At 32.8% G+C, this 20,682-nt stretch overlaps 1 protein-coding gene across 3 annotated transcripts in view; it reads left to right on the forward strand.

Annotated features, from left to right (window-relative positions):
* The window catches only part of Syn2 (Syntrophin-like 2), a 275,553-nt gene extending 256,379 nt beyond the window's left edge, over positions 1-19,174 (forward strand). Inside the window, exons 12-13 of one of the 3 annotated variants that reach the window (XM_075361804.1) lie at positions 13,714-13,804; positions 18,861-19,174. The gene's annotated coding sequence lies outside the window, so the exon portion shown is untranslated. The remainder of the gene's footprint in view (positions 1-13,713; positions 13,805-18,860) is intronic. The other 2 variants (XM_075361809.1, XM_075361797.1) reach the window with 2 other exon arrangements.
* Positions 19,175-20,682: the final 1,508 nt, after the last annotated feature.

A 20,682-nucleotide genomic window follows, 5' to 3' on the forward strand; every position in this document is an offset into this window, starting at 1 on the left:
TACACCCACACCCACACATGTGTGTGTACACACATATATACACACACACACACACACACACACACACACACACACACACACAAACACACATACATACATACACACACAAACAAAATAAAAAGGAAACTGATGAGAGTAATACACATTGAAATACATTAAGTGTGTGTATGTGAGTACATAACATCTTTACAACGTTAATTTTTTTTTAAATTATCTTAATTTCATTTCTAATTAGTAAATTAGAGAGGTCAAGCATGATAGTTTTGAAGCTGCAATATTTTATTAGTTGAACTTTTTTTATTTTTAGTTAATTTTCCAATATGTTTTGTATGTAAAATATTGACTCTATGCAAAAAAAGTTTCTTTAATAGTAAAGATAGAAAGCAGAAGTTCAAAAATCATTAAAAGTGTTATATAATTGTAAAGGAAAACCCCCAAAGCCTTATTTTATAAGCTATTATTTCACCAGTCCACTTTTTATAAATTTTTCCAGTAAAGAAACAATTTTTTCAAGGTTGTAAATAGTCACTGATCTATGAGGTGTAAACAAAAAGTAGTAAAATATTCATTTTTATCAAAAAGAATTTACCTATTTTCTTCTATATCAATATTGTCCCTTTCTAAGTAGACCTCTGGAGATCATTTTTTGGTGTAGCTTTAAGTGAACTTATAAATATTTTTCTTTAGTTCATCTATCGTCAGAACTTGCTGTCCTTTTAATGTTCTCTTAATCGGTGGAAATGAGGAAAAGTCTAGAATGCCATGTCTAGAGAATACAGAGTCTGTAACATCAACAGGATGTTATTTTTTGCTAAATAATCATGAATTGTAGTGTCACAATCCACTGGAGCATTACCATGACACAAAATCCAAAAATTGTGGTAATTTTCTTCAGATTGCCTCATGTAACCAGCATAAAACAGCCTAAGTAATAATACTGCTTATTGACCATGAATTCGTAGTGGAAACAAAGCTGTTATAATCTAAAAAAAAAAACAGCAAGGAAAACCTTAACATTCGATCGAACTTGACTTTTTTTTAGTCTTGGTTCTGCAGCAATCTTCCATTGGGATGATTAGACCTTTGTTTTAATTTCATAATTGTACATTCACATTTTGTCACCTGCTATGACATGTTTCAGTAATTCTGTGTCATCAACGATGTCAACTAACAGTCATTCTTCAATGTTGCTTTTAGTAAAAATTTTATAGTTGGCATAGGCTTTACTGCTACTCGTTTAAAATCCAAATTGTCAGTCATATTACTTCATATAAGCCATAAATGATTTCCACTTCACTGATTTCTTTTACGGTGATCAGACTTTATTTTGTTGATATTTTCAACAGTTGTTGGTAGATTAGGATTTCAACCCTTTTATCATCTTCAGTTCTCATGGCTTTAAAACTGTATGCCTCATTCATAAAATCTTGGTGTCGATATAATATCCTTACCAAAAGCCTTTTTTTAATATCTTTACCACTTCAATTTTATTCCATTCTTAATACAGAAATTCTTTAATGCAAGTAATTTGTTCTATAATTTTCAAACAAAATTATTGCCATTAAAAATGTAATATGTGAGAAAAGATGAACTCGGTTGAAAAAAAAGAAGAAAATTAGAAAATTCTTATTTTTTTTTATAGGACCTCATATATTTGAATAATGACAAAAAGTAAATAACTTAGGGCTTTTATTTTACAAATAATATAAAGTATATTAAAAATGTAATAGCAGTAATGAAATGCAGACAGAATTAACATAAATCTGATTTTTTTTTTTCATTGTGCATTAAATTTAACTTGACTATTCATTCTTTTATCATCATATCAAAACCATTCAACTCACTAAATTAAAATAATATAATCAAACAAGAAAGGTATTTTAATGTTACCTTAATTACTTTTTTATTCAGTTGTAAAGATATCTTTATACACACACATGTGCACACGTGCAAGTATATGAGGACTGTTTTTTTTCAACCTCTGATTGGCAATAAAAAAAAGGACACATGGACATAACAGAATGATTTTATTACTAAAAGTTGAATAGTATCTAACTTATTTTTCCATGTAATTGCCAAAACGATTGAGGCATTTTTCATATTGTGACACTAGCTTTCTGATGCCCTCTTCAAAGAAGTTTGCTGCCAGTGAGGTAAGATATGTCTGGACAGCCTCCTGAGGTTCTTCATTGCTGTCAAAGTGTTGTCCATCCAACCACGTGCTAGGTCTGGAGTATATGTGGATGTTCAAAAACTTCCCACTTAAATTGTTTGAGAAGGTCTTCCGTCACGTTGCTACAGGGCAATTAAGCATTATCATGGTTCAAAACCACGTCGGCCAAGAGCATGCTTCTTCATTTGTTCTGCGGAGGCAATGTTTGTTTGTTTATTCATTTCATCCCCCTGGAAAGGCAACGTAAAGATTTACTGTCAACTTCCATTGTTATTATTGTCCTTTGCTCCATAAAGTACACCAACAATACACCTTTATGGCTCCAAGAAACTGTAGCTATTGTTTTCTTGTTGCTCAGTGTCTTTTTGAGCTTTTTCAGCTTGTTTGGAGAAGAAGTCTGCATCCACTGCTTATACTGTTCTTTGGTTTTTGGATTGTCATACAGAAACCAAGTCTAATCACCAGTAATAATAGACTTTAAAAATTTTTCCCCCTCATTATGGTAATGCGTTAGTAATATTAAAGCTGATGCAATTCACTGTGTTTTGTGATCATCAATTAACATTTTTGGGACCCAACATGATATAGTTTCCAGTATCCTAGGTCTTTAATCACAATTGTGTACTGAAAAGACCTTGAAATTTCTGGGATTTCTGCAGAAAGTTCACTTATTGTAAACCACCATTTGTCGTGGAGAAATTCAACACACTCAACCAGTAGCAACAGACTTGCATCCTTGCCCACCTTCGTTATGGATGTTTATTCGCCCTTCTTTAAATTTCTTACACCATTCCTGTGCACTACCATCACTCATAAAGTTTTGACCATACACTAGGCTCATTCTGTGATGGATTTCAGCAGTACTACAAGCTTCTGCTTGCAGAAAACATGTCACACTTCATAATTCACACTTGGTGGGAGCATTAATCATAGTGGCCAAGTTCAATTGCCTGTAGCTCAGCTCGGAGTAATGCAATGGAGTCAGCAATGGCAGAGATTGTGGTGGAGGGGGGGGCGATGCAATCACATGACATGCAGAACTGATTCCCACCTATCACTTGTTTTTACTTAGATGCACAAACAGAAGTTGAAAAAAAACACCCCTTGTGTGTGTATATTGCTTTTCTGAGAGTATTTAAAGGTAAAAAGAAATGGGGTTCTACGTAGTTTAAAAAAAAATCTGCATTATGGTGGGTTTTTAATTTTTGTCCACCATCTTGGATTGTTCATATTAAATCAAACTTAATTTTTTTAAATAGAAAGGTGGACGTGTGACATATGATTCTGACTTAAAATTTTACAAGAAAAACAATGGTGAAACCTGTTTTTCTATTAATGCCTTTGTTACAGAGTTAAAAGCATTCAAAATAGCAATAACAGAAAAATCATGTTAATAATAAAGCAAGGTCAAACGTACTGCTTGAACAATTTTATAGCATTTTACATTCACATTGCATACAATAACCATTTTTAAACAGTGCTATAATATTGATGATAATAAGCAATAACTAATAATTAACAACACAACAAATTAAATGGCTATATCAACTGATATTATTTTCTAAATAAAAATTAACTTCTATTGTAAATATCAGCTGAAATGGTTTCAGCAAGATGGGGCACCACCTCATTATTGTCTAAGGGCATGACAAATTCTAAATGAACAATTTCCAAATTGCTGAATAGGTCGTAATGGCCTGCCAGGTCCCCATACTTGTCTCCTCTGGATTACTTTTTTGGGGTACCTGAAACATAATGTTTATAAAACAAAACCTGCAGACATTGATGAATTGAAAAGAATAATAATTCACAAATCTGCTTGTGTACCACCAGACATGATGTAATTTACGATTGAGAACATTTATTTATAATTTTTAAATAAATATTATAATATTTAAATTAATATCAGCTGATAAAACCATTTAATTTGTTGCTGTGCCGTTAATTATTAGTTATTGTTTGTTACAGTCATCAATATTATAGCACTGTTTAAAGTTCGTTATTGTATACATTATGAATGTAAAATGCAATAAACACCCTTGCATTCTTGACTATCATTTTGTTTGAAAATGGTGGAACAAAGGATTTGCTTTAAATTTTGTATTAAGAATGAAATAAAATTGAAGTGGTAAAAATGTTAAAGAAGGCTTTTGGCAAGGATTTCATGTACATGCAGTGCATTTTACTCATTTTATTGTTAGAATGATTTTTCATCATTGTAAATTTGAATGCTTATAACTCAATGAAAGGATTAACAGAAAAATGGATTTCATCATTGTAAAATTTTACCACTTTCTTGTAAAATTGTAAATCAAAATCATTTGTCATATGTTCATGTTCCTGTTTAAAGAAATTAAGTTTTATTCAATAAGGCCAATCCAAGATGGTGGACAAAAATTGAAAACCCACCATAATGCAGATTTTTTTTTTTTAAACTATGTATAACCCCATTTCTTTCTGCCTCCAAATACCTCTCAGATATATAATATGAAGCTGTTTCCATACTTTAATATCACCCAGTATATTTTTCATACATTTTATTTTTTTATTTTAAGCATTATGAAATCTTAATTCAACTATTCTCTGGAAAAAAAAATCAAATGGACAAATTAAACTACATTATTTAACCTTTCTGAAACAGTTCATCAACATTAACTATCTGTAGGATGTAACAGTCAGCTCCAAAAGAAGCATTTACCTTTCAAAGAACAACTTCTACATGATTTTAATTTAGATAGTTTATCATTTTAAAATATGTAAAATTATAAAAATAAATTTTTAAAGTAATTCTAAAATTTTTGTACTTTTATAAACCAAAAAATATAATGTAATTTTTTTATCAAAATAAAGAATATTTTTAGATTATGCTAACTGAATCAAACTCTGTGATTTAGGAAAAGTTGCATATTTTCATGCATGGAAAAAGTGGACAATGGGAAGAATTTTTAAGTTACTGCGTCTCAGTTATATTCCAGTTGAAAAGTACCCTTTTTTTTTTCCGTATTTCCCCGGGCCGGGTATTCAATCAAGTATGCGCAGCCCAAGTGTCCTTTAAACTCAAAGTAGGCCTCCCCACCCGCCGGCTGTACGTTCGGCACGGCAGGTCATCCCCCCGGTTGTATCTTTTGTTTTAATGTACCTGCCCCCCCACGACAGAGAACCAGGCCCGACAAAACTGTCCCTAGCCCCTGCTAGCCCCCCGTTCCCCCGAGGGAACCGGGTCTCGGTCTTTTCATTACCCAGTTGTTATGATCCCCAAACGAAGGAATAATCTTCTCCTCATAGCTGCTTGCCTTAACGAAAATATTAAACTACTAAGTTACTACGGGGCCTCAATGGCCTCTTAAAAGGGCTACATCATCTTTATAGCCTTTAGTACTATCTTGGCAAACTCCTCCATTTTGTTCCAATTGTCAGCGAATCGCAGGAGAAAAAGGAGCAGATTCTCCGGATTTAATTCCTGCAGCCCTGCACGTCGTCTATGTATAGTCCATCTATTACAGTGGAACAGAGTATGTTCGGCAGTATCCGAATCCTGGCAGAACATGCAAATAGGTGCTGGTCTTCTACCGAATCGATGTAAATAATATTTGAAACTACCATGCCCAGAAAGTATTTGAGTAAGATAATAACCAACCTCTCCATGTCCTCTATCAAGTCACATGCCCAAGTCGGGTATCAATCTCCTGGTCCAGGTAGCTTTAGTGGAAAGATTCCATCTGTCCTGCCATATGCGCCTGATGTTGGCTTGGGCTTCTTGTTTTGGCATGCCACGATATCTAAGTGATCGCTCTTTAACTAAGAGGTCGATAGGGGGAACCGATGATAATATACAAGCTGCATCGTAAGAATTGGTGTGGTATGCAGAAGTGATGTTTATAAGAGCTTGCCTATGCAGAGTTCTAATTCTTAACATATTTCTTGCAACACAAAGTGCTTTTTCCATATAGGTGCAGCATACAATAATACAGAGGTTAAACTTGAGGCAATGACCCGCCGCCTAGATGCACGTTTAGCTTCATATCCAGCCAACAATCTTGTTAAAGCCTTTGCGGTATTCTCGACCTCTTTACATTTCTGTGCGAGATTAGGACTAAACTTTAGAGCTGGGTCTATAATGACACCAAGATATTTTGTTACTGCCACACGATCTAGTCTGCGATCGCCCACGCAGAGATTTAGGTCTCTGAGTCGCCTTCTTCCAGCCAGAAAAATGTAGTGACATTTATCTAAAGACAAAGAAAGTTCTCAGTCCGAGAGCCAGTTATTAACCAATGTTAGCACTTCATTACCAGTAACTTCAAGGTCACGTTAGGTTTTAGCTTCAATTAATATAAACAAATCATCAGCATAAGCAACTATTTCCGAGCCTTCAGGTAAACTCAGTGTGAGTATTCCATCAATTACTATTAGCCAAAGCAAGGGGCCTAACACAGACCCCTGCGGCACTCCTCCATGAAGCTGATATTCAGTCAGATATTCTCGTACTTGTCTTTTGATATAGGAACTAATCTGTTTGTCTGTGAGAGCTGCCATAATCGTATCCCACCGGACCGATCCAAAGGAATTTTTGATATCTAACAGAATAAGCAAGGGGATTCTTCTGGTACGCCGCATACCAGATCTGACAGACAATACCCAGTTGGTAATTTTTTCCAGAGCTTAGATCTATGTTTCCTGAACCCAAATTGGTTATCATGAAGCCCGTCTTTGGACTCTAATTCTTGGATAAGTCTGTTCGCTACCAAGCACTCGGCAACCTTTTCCATATTATTGAGGAGACTCAACAGCCGATACCTAATGATTTCTTGATTGCCGGACTTCTTAGGCAGGAAAACAGTCCGTGACTCCTTCCAGCATGCAAGGAAAGTTTTGTTTTGTACTCCATAATTTGCCACGTCAGTGATTTCCCAGGGGATGATCTTCATTAATCCTTTGAGGAGGGCAGCCGGAATTCCATCCGGACCCGGACTTTTTTTATCCTTCAGACCAGAAACGGCAATAGCGACCTCGTTTTGTGTAAAGCGTTTAGCTTCACAGTCTATTACGTCCGTATGTCCCTCGTCTTGAACAGGGAAGAGGCTATGAAGATGCAGTCTGGTCGTTCTGTAACTAGGATAGGCAAGCGGCGTCCTATTCTCTTCATTACTATTTTGTATGCCCGTCCCCACGGGTCTGAATCCAAGTCAGCACACAGCTGTTTCCAACAGTTTCTTTTACTAGTCTTTATTAGATGATTCAAAGTACGCCTAGCTTGGACAAATCTTTCCTTCGCCTGGTCATATGGCGCACCGCCAGCAGGCCGCAGCCTTTGCTTTTTCCTACGCCAAAATTGTAACACTCTTCGCTGATCTGCAATTTCAGACGTCCACCAATATACTGGGTGACGACCCCCTCCAAACTGCGGGACTCTAGACAGTTCTGTAATAATTGATTCTTGAAGGACTTGCGGCGTTACTATTCTTCCATCAGATATGGTCCTGGCAATCTTGTTAACCACCACCTCAACTTGTCTTGGACTAAATCTGAATTGTGCAGTGGCTGATGTTGAAGGTCTTGCGCCTTCCATAACAAGCAAAGTTGCTAGGTGATCGCTTCCGGTTTCAGATTCAAGAACGCTCCAACTAAAGACGGAAGGATTCCATCTGCCGTCCACCAGCGTAAGATCCAGCACTGATCTATGGCCTCTTGCCTCATAGGTATAAGTGCAGTCATTCAGGCAGATCAGCCCTGTAGTCATCATTATGTCAATGAAGATTCGTCCCATTGCATTGGTATAAGAGCTGCCAGTTAAAATGGACTTACAATTAAAGTCGCCTAAGAGTATAGGTCTACTAGGTGCCCGCTGTATGACTCGCTGCAAATCATTGATGTACTGCGCAAAGTCCCCGATATTAATGTTTGGACTTACATAACCGGCTATAAGGAGAAAGTCCGGGAGTGCTACTGCCAGAATTCCCTCACCTCTATGAAGTAGGTGCCAGCCAAGACGGCCGGAGACATTACTGATAGCAACATCCCCAACCGCATCAGCCCACCAGTCACCTCTGGCCGCCGTTCTCAGGTTGGGCTCTGTGGTGACTATAAAGTCAACCTCAAGATCGTTCGCAGTCTCACCCACCAGATCGTGGGAAAGAATGCTCCTGTTGGCGTTAGATAGTATTATTTTAGCCATTATTTAGGTAGTCCACACTGCACTCCTCCCGTGCAATGGTCTGTGCCGTTGCAGTCAAGGCATTTAGTGGCCTCCTTGCAGTCTCTTATCACATGTCCTTTCTGACCGCAATTGTAGCAAAGGGTTGACCTATTCAGGCCCTTACATACCGTACTCGTGTGATCAGCGGCCCAGCATCTTTGACACCTCACATTATCACTCCTGATATAAGCCTGGCAGTGAACCCACCCGACCTTAATTCTACTGGAAATTAACTTAGTTGCAGCCCTCTGATTGGTTATTACTGTCGCATTTCGAGTATTTCCATAAGCCTGCTGCAATGAGGTAATTCTGAAAGACTCAGTGTCTCCAATAACAGCCATAATAGCCTCGCTTAACTCTTGCGCTGTGGTACTCTCCATGTCTTTAACGTGTACCACTGCGCATCGGTCACCCTTAGTACGAATATCCACTTGAAGGTCAGAAGCCCTGTCTTTCAATGTTGCGGTAAACTGAGCCGCGTCTTTAGCATCTTCCAAGTCTTCATTTCTACCCTTGCGAAGGGACAGGATTTCCCCTGCCTCGTCTTTAAAGATCTTATCCTTTACAGTCCGGAGTAGATCAGCAGAAGCGGACCTAGAACGCGTCCTACTCTCTTCAGTCTTTTTCGGCGTTACCATTAATGCAGGCATCTCACTAGTCATGAACAGATAGATAACCATTTTCTTAATCATGACACCAATAGGACCACTTGGCAGAACGAACGCCGCATTAGGGGCCCTTAGTAAGATCTTCTTGACCACGCCTAGTATACACCCAGCAGAAGCCCTGTTGCTCTCTGTCGAGTCGTAAAAAACAGTATACTTATTGGTCTGAGTGTCGTATTCATCATCCATAATGACAGAAGTGTCTACAGCTATCATTCCAGGCTTCTTGCCCTCTGCCGTTGCCCTTTTGGACTTAATGATATCAATAAATTGACAGGTATTTGTAATGCCCTCTGCAGGCAAGGTAATTAATTTGGGTTTAGACATTGTACAGGCAGACTATCTCTTAGCGGTCATATCCAGAAGTTCCTCATCAGTTAGTTCAAGACTTAATATGTCTTCCTGATCTGCACCAGGGGGCATATCAGTCTGTGTATATTGCGAACTGGTCTCTGGAGTAGTCGTAGTCTCCTGCAGATGTTTTAAAGCAGTGTATATTTCTTTTAATTCTTTACTATGGTCATACATATAATTTAACATGTTTTTTCCCAGATGTTGTTTGAAACGCATCATCACTTGCCCTAGTCGAAGAGTAACCTCCTTTAAGCCACCAGTATAGACCTCTTCTTCAGAGGAGGATTGTGTAATTTGTTTTTTTGCCTCTGGGATCAGTCGGTTTCAGCGGCGGAAGGCCCGAGGATCCCTGTCCACTAGCATAACTTTGTTCTGCTTTATCCGCCATGGATGATAAATAAACTCAACAACTATGTAGCAGTTATGTTCTGCAAGTAATTCCCTTTAATTTGATACCCCACACGTGGGGTAGTCAAAAATAAGGGGGGGGGCAACGGTCCCCCAAAATCGAAAAAAATTACAGGGTCAATCAATCGGGAATGACCCAATTCGTATAGATCCTGAACGGTTTTGATCCAGGACCAACAGGGCGGTCAAAAGTAAGGGGGGTCAAAACGGTCCCACAAAATCAAAAAAATGGGGGGGGGGTCAATCGATAGGAATGACCCAATTCGTATAGATCCTGAACATTTTTGGTCTACGACCAATGGGTAACAAGATATGAACGTTTAAAGTTACCCCTATAAAAGTCTGTAAACAGAAAAATTTCAGTATACTTACTGTTATTAGTGAAAATTTTCCAAATCCTTATTTACGTTAAATACAGTGACGTCACTCTCCTGTATTAACTTCCACGAAAAGTCCACTATAAAAAACAGAAATAACTCAGTTGTCCGTTGTCTAATTTTCACAAAATTTTAAACACTTGTTTTTATATCCATCCTCGATGTGAATCCAAAATTTCTGTTTAAAAAAAAAAACAAAAAACAAAAAAGTTTTTTAATAAACTTAGTAATCCATTAACCAAAAATTCTATTTTTTCTTTAGACTTGTCCAGTAGTCCAATCACAATGTTAAACAGCACTTTCCTGATAGATAAAGCTGAAAAAACTCGATCAAAAAACAAAAAACAGCGGAGCGAAAATAGCACGTCTTAACAGTCCGAGTTCCCCCACTCAACTCTAGTTGAAAAGTACCTGTATTGCACTAAGATTTTGAGCCCAGTTGTTATACCTAAGATTTTTTGACATCATTATTTTTTTTGTGATTTAAAATAGTATCTCTTTTATGATTTTGTTTTAATTTTTTGGTCGTTTTTAATTACCTATATAGAAAGTGTTTTGGCAATAGGTGATAAGTTATTATTAAATATTATTTATTGCAACTTTTTTAATAAAATTTTATTTTAGAAAGCATGTGAAGTTAGTCTTCCAAAAAAATGTTGTGGTAGGGTCAGGATTCCATTCAAGCTAGTATCATTTTAGCTTATGCATGATTTTTTTATTTATCTTTTTTTTGTGTATGAGATATTGAATGAACTACAGTTTGATATTAACTCTAGAGCAGTTTGATTGAGTACAATGTAATAATTATAATTATTTTCTAGTTTAAGTTAGTATTTACATTTTTTTTATGCCATAAATGCCGGTCATTTTAAGGTATCTGTTTTATTTTTATGTTATGTTTTATTATTGTTTGTGTTATACATTTTTAGAGTATATTAAAAATGAGGGGCAAGCCCCTCATCAATATAGTTCATTAGTGGGTAAATTTTGTTTATTGGTTTATTTCTCATATTAATGGTTTGTTGTTTGAGTTTTTATTTATTCATGACGTACAAAATAATACATTTTTATTTACAAATTTACAGTAATGTGAAAACAAAAAATTAAACCACTTGATAGTACTCCAGGTCCAAGGACCATTGAAGGAGATATTAAATCAAAAATATTTATATATATGTAGATAGATAGATAGATAAAATTATAGAAAGAAAAAACTGCAAAAAATTCAAACTTAGAGAATTAATACACTTCAGCTAACTTTAACAATTACAAATAAATATTAAGAGTTTGTCATAATTTCCATTAGTAATTAAATCTTTTAACTAGCTTGAGTCTATAAAACTATACTTATTTGCAATGATTATTTAACATAACTTTGCAATTCAAAAAATCTTTCACTTCATACACACTTTATACATGTTTTGCTAAAGAATTTTCATTTTAAATTTGTTTACAATAGGATCTGCAGTAATAGAATGCAAAATATTCTCTTTTTTATCTCTCTTACAAGTTGAATTTCTTCTGGAATTAGCTACAAATGAATATTATGAAGGGTGGCTGAAATGTAATACATATGGAAACATAACAGTAGAACAAAATTTCACACAAAGCGGCATGTGCTGCCATCTTGTAGTTTCATCCCAAACTACTAATATTCTAAATCTCATTCACTAAAACCTTCTCATTTTCTGTCAGTCGCCATTGTTATGGAATTGAGTACGCCTGCTATGTCAAAGCATCTAAAAGAACATCATAAAACAACAACGCATTGCCAACCAGACAGGCATGTTGAAAGAACGAATAGAACACATTATTGCACAACTGGGTTATTGTAAAATCTGTTCAGGTATGTGCCATGCAAACTTACAGTAAAGAACAAATAGCAAAGGAATACTGTGAACATCTTCTGAAACATTATCATGACAAGGAAGATGACTTGATTTTCAGTATTGTGATGGGGGCAAAACTTGGATGTATTATTATGACCCAGAAAAAAAAGCAGAGCATGGAATACTGACACTATGGTTTACCTCAAACAAAATTCAAAACAAATCCTCTGCAAAAGAAAATTCTGTTGAAGGAGTTCTGGAATACAAACATGTGCTAGTGACCAATTACCTGGAAGCTAGGTCAACTGTAAATTGTGTGTAATACATTAAACATTTAATTTACAATATATTTCATTTTGTACAAAACATTGAACACCTTAGAAAAAATGTGTCATGTTTGAAAATCCACAGAGCTAATAACTCTGCAACAAATGATGCTCTAATAATGACAATAATATTAATAATAATGGTCTGCCCACAATTATCATGTGCAACTGTTGAGACTCTGTTGAAATTTAAACCTATTTTATACTCACCAGATTTGGCGCCCTACAGTTAAACATTTTTTTCCACAATTAAACAGGGATGTAAAGGGCATTCATTTCATTGCAGTAGATTAATTGAAGGACCTAGTGAATTCATGAATCAAAGAAAGACATGCCAGCATTCTTCATTGACAGAATGAGAAAACTAGTTCACCAAAGGGAGAAATGTGTAACTGTATTTGGTAACTAGGTGGAAAAATAAATTTAAGATTTTCTAGCAAATAGAATTACATCATATTCATTTCATTTAATTACTTTTCATTTGCAAGATATGAGCAACTATGCATTATATTTCAGCCACCCTGAATCAATAGTTTGATCACCATGAATGGTTTTTAGATAATAATAAATGTCACCAATGTCAATGGACATTATTTTTTGGAGGTGTTGACATAGCTGGCATACTGGATTCTGTAACATTGGCAACTGACAGAAAATGAGAAGGCATTGGTCAACGAGTTTTGAAATGTTAGTTACATAGTTACAGGGGAATGAAACTACAAGATGGCAGCACCTGTTGCTTTGTATGAAATTTGTTATACTGATAAGTTACAGTGTGCATTATATTTCAACTGTCCCTCAAAATACCACAGTTAATAAAATGTCTAAAAAAAAATAAAACGGTATAAATTAAAGCATTCCATCATCTTAAAAAACAAGTAACATAAAAATTGGTACAATTTGTTTAATAAAAGACTTAATGTAGAAAATAACTGAACTTTATTTACTAGACATAACAAAACTGTATTCCAGTACACTCTGTTTAAGACTTGACTTCTTAAATGATACTATTATTTTTTTAGAATATTTGACTATTCTTTTTAGCAAAAATTGAACATTCATAAATATAAACAAAAAGATAAGATAACATTTTTAATTTTCTAAACATCATTCTACATGATTCATGCTTATGGGCTCCTAACAATTTGACAGCCTATTTTTGTTTCTTCAGAACTTGTTCTGACTTAATTTTGCTTTATAGGAAGTAGAATAGTATCATTATTATTAATTTTCTATCATTGTGATTTACAATGTTACGTCTGTCTGAAATGCACAATGCAATGGTTTTATCCATATTTAAAATTGTAAAATTTCAATATATAAAGTGAATAGTTATTGAACTGCTAACATAAAATGTTCAAGTCCTTTTAAATAATTATTTTCAGATATAAATTCAGTTGTGTCTTCTATGAAGAGGATAACAGTTAGTTAATGGTTGAAGATTTTGAAGCAGATAATTAATAAACACTAAGGAAAGTAAGGGACTAAAAACACTTAAGTGTTTAGTTTATAGACGTAATTATTGTTGTAATTTATAGCTTCATGATTAACACTAAACAAATATTTAGACCTATGTATATATTCAAAAAATATGCTTCATGATTAACATTAAACAAATATTTAGACCTATGTATATATTCAAAAAATATTTAAAACCATCAAATCAGTTATATAAATAAAAGTACTTTTGTATTTACAACATCAGATGTATTTTTTGCTGTTCACAGCATATTCAATCAACAAACATTTTAAAAACACAGTAAGATCTATTAATTTGTAATATGATCATTTGTTGTTAATTACTCCTTTCCAAGCAATGTGAATTTTAATTAGAATATTTATACTAGACTCTATGTTGCCAACCTATTAAACAAGTGTTCTTGTCAAATTATCAAACTTTATTTATAAATTGTTGACTCTGACTTCTGTTATAAACACACGAATAAAAATTAATCTCCATATTACCACAGTGAGAATATCATACATTACCATGATAAGAAAAGTTAAGAATAAGTAAATTAATCATGATATTTATGAAAAATATTCACTAACTGAAAATGTTTTTCTGAACAGAACAACTTTCTGAAAAACCACTTTTTATGTACTTTACAAATATTGCTTTTATTTACAATCCACAGCACAGTTTATAGTCAGTTCTTTTATAATAAGTGAACCAGTTAACTTACAGTTAGTTTACGCATTTAAGTAACAATATATAATGTATGAGGGTTGTTTAATAATTAAACAGACAAATGGCAACAGCAAAAACTTGAAAAACTATTTAATAGAATAAACTGAAACCATCTGACATTCAAGTTGGCTCCTCTGACATGTTAAATATTAGCTAATCAAAAAGAATTTCCATTATTATAATCACTTTTGTTTATTTAAAAATATCAGCTCTGCTTGAAACATATATTGTCGAAGAATAACATGATATAATAAGATTTTTATTTTCTGAAGATGTAAAACAAGCTGAATTCATTTGCAGATGTTAAAACAGTGTGGTAAAAAATATATTAGCCATACAAAAGTTTTATAAGTAGATTAAACAGTTTAAATCAGGTAGAAAAAGTGTCACCAATTTTCAACATAATTAATAGAAGACCAGTAGAAGTTTTGAGATCGTTTACAACTTACATATAAAATTTTTGAGGACAAACAAAAATTTGCGAAATTACTGAAATATGCATTGCAAATATTGGTTCATCTATTCCATTAAATATGATAAGCTGTATTTCCATAAAGCATATTTTAAATGGGTTTTGAGATGGATGATTCAAAATCACATATCTGAATTCATACTTTTATGGAATTTAAACAATAGTTTTTAGGTAATGCTTTTGTTGATCACATTATTTGTCACTTATGATGAAACTTGGATTCTTCATTTTGAGCCGGAATCCAGTCATCAGAATATGGAATGGAAAAATCCAAGTTCACCCATCAGAAAAAATTGAAAACCTACACATCAGCTGATAAAGTGATGCAAACAGTGTTTTGAGACTATAGTCATTGGGATTATTAAAAACAACAATATACAGTTGAAAGGGATTACTATTTTGATATGCTAGGAAATAAAGAAAACTCTTCGTTAAGCAGGAGGAGTCATCCTGGTTCTCTCTGAAAAAGTGTAATCTTCTGCGTTATAATGCCTGCCCAAGTACTGCTGAAAAGACATGGGAAGCTATTCAAAAGTCAAGTCAGGTGTTGCTGTATCCATCATACAGTCCCGATCTCACCTGTCAGATTTGTTCAGTCCTCTCAAGAGGGTTTTTGTGACATTGAGTTCAGCAACATTTAATAGGTACATCAGCAAGAAAGTGGTACAAAAGTGGCTCAGACACAGAGATGAACATCTTTACAATTGTTATAAGAAAGATGAAGAAAGTACCTAAATATAGCTGGGAATTGCGTCAAAAAGTAGCATTAGTTTCATTGTCGTTGGATAAATAATAATATTTTTACAGACATTTGTCTCTAATTATTGAATGACTTGTAAAATTATACATATTTATTTAAATTATATCCTACAATATTATGTAAGTGATAGAGTATTTCAAAGGAAGTTTTTTGAATACTTTGTAGGTATATTTCTCTCATGAGTATTATGAAAGAAAAATTGTATTAACACCCAGCTGGAAATACTTATCTGGCAACATCCTTGTTTTCAAGTTAGTTTGTAAAAGATTTACCCAGATTTCTGCTGTAAAGGTCAATAAACCTTGTACAAAAACTTTAGTCACAAGTTATTGAGAAAAATTATTGGTTTTACATGTAATTAACATGAATAAATTGGGTATCAGAATTGTATCTTTAGTAGTTTCCAAAAAATATTGTAAACCCAAAAGATAGAAATTGAAAATTTTAGATTTGGCATAAATTTACTTAGTTAAATTATTAAATCGAACTAAATTTGTAGAGAATTTAATTCTGAGAAGATTTATTTAATGGTATAAAAATTTGTTTATATTATGGTTAATATTTTATAAAATGGGTGTTTTTTTTAAAACTTGAACTAAAAATTTAGAAGTGATATGAAGATCTGTTTCTGAAGTGGGTTGTAGACTAAATTGATGTTAAAATTGTAGTGTCAATGAAAATTTCAGCTAAACGTTTCAGTCAGAAAGGTAGATTAGTAACCAGTACTAAGAGGTTTAAAATATTTTTGATATAATCTTTATTTTAATAATTTTTTTCCTTAAATTTCAAAACATTTAGGGGTTTTTATATTACTTTGATATTGCATATAACAATCAATTAAACTCATACTGATGTATGAAAAATGAACGTTTCTTAATAAAAAGTATTCAGAAAATTGATTTTTAAGTGTTAGTTTTTTAAATTAAATTTTATGATGCAGGTATATTTTATAAGAAACTATCTACAGCATGATGATTTCAGGACTCATACTGGGTATTCATTAACAACATAGTATATGAATAGCAGTGATGTTTTTAATTATGCATATTTACCTCTTTAAGAAAACAAGTAATGTACAAAGAACAAATTGATAATTTAGTACAAGGTTATTACTGTACTGTGTTACAATTACAATAAAGCATACAAAATATAATAAATATTTTTCTTCTTTCCTTTATTCTTAACAACTAATTTTATTCTATTCTGCATGCTGTAAACAAGGTTTTTGTACATTTCTGTAATATCTTACTGTGGTCTCGGATTAGTATTAGGTCTTTTATCAAGCTTACTTTTGTAGTTATAACTTGTTTGAAATTTTTGTTTCGCAATATCCCAAAGGTTTTTGATTGGGTTTATATCTGGGCTGTCTGGTCATGGAAGAACACTGACATTGCCTTCTTCAGAAAGTTTTATCACTGTTTTAGCTTTACCATATTAGCTTTATTATGATGACTCACCCTTATAATAACAATGGCATTTCTATTTGGATACTATTTTTTTATTTGAGGAAGCAACTTTTCTTTCAAAACTTTAATATGTTGCTCTTACATCACGGTATTTTTTTTTTGTACCATGCGCAGACATTAAACTTCACACCCTAATTGAGGGATAAGGTGTTTCATTGATCTTTCATGTCCTCCTCCCTGTGAGTTTCTATCCTTACTTCTTTTCTCTTTAGCCTTCGGAACCACCGTAAGATATTACTTCAAAGGATGAATAAGGATATGTATGAATGTAAATGAAGTAGTCTTGTACAGTCTCAGGCCGACCATCCTTGAGACGTGTGAGTAATTGAAACTCAACCACCAAAGAACATCGATATCCATGATCTAGTATTCAAATCCCTATGAAACTAACTGCCTTTACTAGAATTTGAAACTTGGAACTCTCGACTTTGAAAAACTGATTTGCAATGACTAGTTTGTACTAGGCCAATCCAGTGGGATAGCAACCTACTTAATGAGAAGATTCCTCAGATATTTAAAAAAAAAAAAAAATAGATTTATTAGAGGAAAGAATAAGTCTTTATACATCTAATCAAATAATACTATGTATGCCAACAAGCATATAATGATTACAATTGAACAGTCCAATTTGCTGAAGTTTTTGGGTGTAGCAAAGATCACATTACATTATATAAGTAAATTATAAGTACATTTCAATGAATTAAATAAAAGCTTAAGCTGCAAAGATTAATTCTCTAAATGAACTAGTGATTTTGTTTATTTATCTGTAATCGAATTTCATAGTCTATTAGCCCATTCTAATCACTTTTTAACCATGAATGTAGTAATTTTGGCTTTTTATAAGAGCTCTGTACTTTTATCCCTTTTTTCCGAGGCTTGCTTTCATTTTTGGGGGAAATATTTGCTCCATAATTTCTTCTATTAGCGCTAAAACTAGATTTTTTTAGTTTTTTTATAGATCTTAAATTAAGGATGCACTTTGTTTCATATTTACCAATGCAATTTTGTTCATATGTATAATTTTTATTTATTAATACGTTTTTGATTCTACTCATTGATTTTTGAGTAATATCCAGTCTTATTGCTATCTGATTATATGAATATTGGTATTTTTTAAAAGAACTTTCACAGTGCCTGTTTTTCTAGGAGTAAGATCTACTGCTTTACCCATAACCTCAATTGTTTATGTTAAGAATACAAATAAAAAAGTATTAATTTATTAGAGAAAATTACAATAGATTAAAAGTATATAAAACCCAAAAAACTGATTTACAGTATACTACAGTAACAATGACATTAAAGGTAACAGAATCAGCAGAATGATAGGAATCAGTAGAGCAAAGAAAAAAACATTTGTATTTTTGCAGTGTTTCCAACTTAGAAGTATTTTAAAATAAATAAAGAACTGTAAAAAAACATTTTTATTATTACTGCAGTATCATTCAAAAGTGAATTTAACTGAAAAAAATAAAGTTTTGTAAAATTACTTGTACTTTAAGTATAATAATTTTGCAGCTTTGTAGACTATAATGTAGCCTTCAAATATTTGAGGCGTAATTTTATTTTAATACAGATTTTTATTACTTTAACTTGAGTAATTATTGAATTTTTAATTTTATATTATTGTATTCTTTTGTTTATAGGTGTATATATAAAAAAATGGAGATAAAAGACATTGCAGTTTGTTGTACCCATGGGAAGTCAACACTTATTGATGATGAAAATGATTCTATTAAATGAATGTGGTATATAATACATAATTGTGAAATTTTTGGTTTGTAAATTCTCATAATTAAATTGTATAAGAAGACAAAAGATAAATGATACTTTAGTATCAAATAAAATGTAAAAATTTTTTCAGTATTAAATTTATTTTAAGTTCTTATCATTAAAATCTACATAAATAACTATGCACTAAAATGTTTTTGAACAGGCAAATATAACAAGTATAGAAACTTATAAAATGACTTTTCAAAATAGTTTTATTTTAATTTTATACAATGTTTAATTATTTATAACCTTATTAATTTGTACTGTTTTAAATGTGTTATAAAACATATTTTTAATCTATTTAATTTTTTTCATTTCTGGTTTCTTAATTATACCTTTAAAGCAAAATAAACATATTCACTTCTTGTCATATAAGCTCTGATTTAATTTGAGACTTTTTTCAAAACATGTTGTACCTGTAAAATAAAAAAAAACATAACGTAGACATGAAGAACCCATCAAAATGAAGAGAAACTTTCCAAGAAGTTTTTCTATTTAGTAGATTTCCATATGCACTCCTTTAGTTACTACTATAAGTTCCATACACAATGGATAACATCCATTGTGTATGGTAGATGAAATGGCATCAGTGATCCATTTTTTAAATGATTCAAATTTCGTATTTGAACAGAGAAAACTTGTCTCTTTAAATAACTTCACTAATAAAAATCTGTAGAAATAAGATTTCAGGACCCTGAAGGCCCAGCCCTTTCTGTGTAAGAAATGTCTTAACAAAAGGGTATCCACCCTTTTTGTCATAAGAAATGCTTTGTTTATGTAATCAGTTAAGTGTGAAAAAATATGGTGGAAATGAGTTTAGCTGAAGTAGGAAATTCTCTGGAATTTAAGCACTGGATACTCTTTTTTAACATATCCAGGATGATATTTTCGAATTATAGTCCTTTTCAGAAAAAAAAGAAGGGACCAATAACAAAACTGTGCACCATAGATTAACTTTTGAGCTGCCTCATTGATGTTTCATAATGACATGTGGAAGTTCAGTACACGCTATATTCGAACATTATGTAGAATATAGGGTTATGTAGAATACATATTCTACACGATGTATGTTTCAGTATTTGTACTGAAAATAAACTTGTTTAACAACTGCAATCTAACCCAACCTAGATTATCTTTTTCTATGTTGCTTACCCTTTCTTAGCTTCATTTTTTATTTTATATTTTTAAGAAAGGTAAGCAGTACTCAACATAGAAACTATAGTGATCTTAGCAGAAAAGATAATAATTATTATCGTAATAAAAATCAGATTTGTCTTTCGTGATTTAAATCAACCTGTGGATAATTTTGATTTAACAACTGAATTTTATAACCAGTAAAAAGCATAGTTTTTTAAAACATTGTGAACAGTAGTTTCTGAAACACCTAATTCAACAGAACAGTACCCCAAGTTTTTAAAGCTGTGCAAAGAACTTATTACAGCTTCAACGGTCTTGTTAGACCAGACTCTGATGGTTATCCTGGATGTGACTGCTTTGTAGGGTCCCATTTCTCTTTCCCGTCAGTGAATGTTGTTTTCATGTGTTGGTTCTTCACTGAAAAGATAATAATCACATCTAACAAGTGTAACCAACTCAAATTTTGCATACCACAAAACACGTACCTGTATTCCTCTGCACTGTAATCATGGTAATAAGTTTAATGCAGTTGTTATCCTGTAACAGTTTTGTAGTATT

This window comes from Lycorma delicatula, chromosome 1 (assembly GCF_047948215.1).
Source record: "Lycorma delicatula isolate Av1 chromosome 1, ASM4794821v1, whole genome shotgun sequence".
NCBI lineage: Eukaryota > Metazoa > Arthropoda > Insecta > Hemiptera > Fulgoridae > Lycorma > Lycorma delicatula.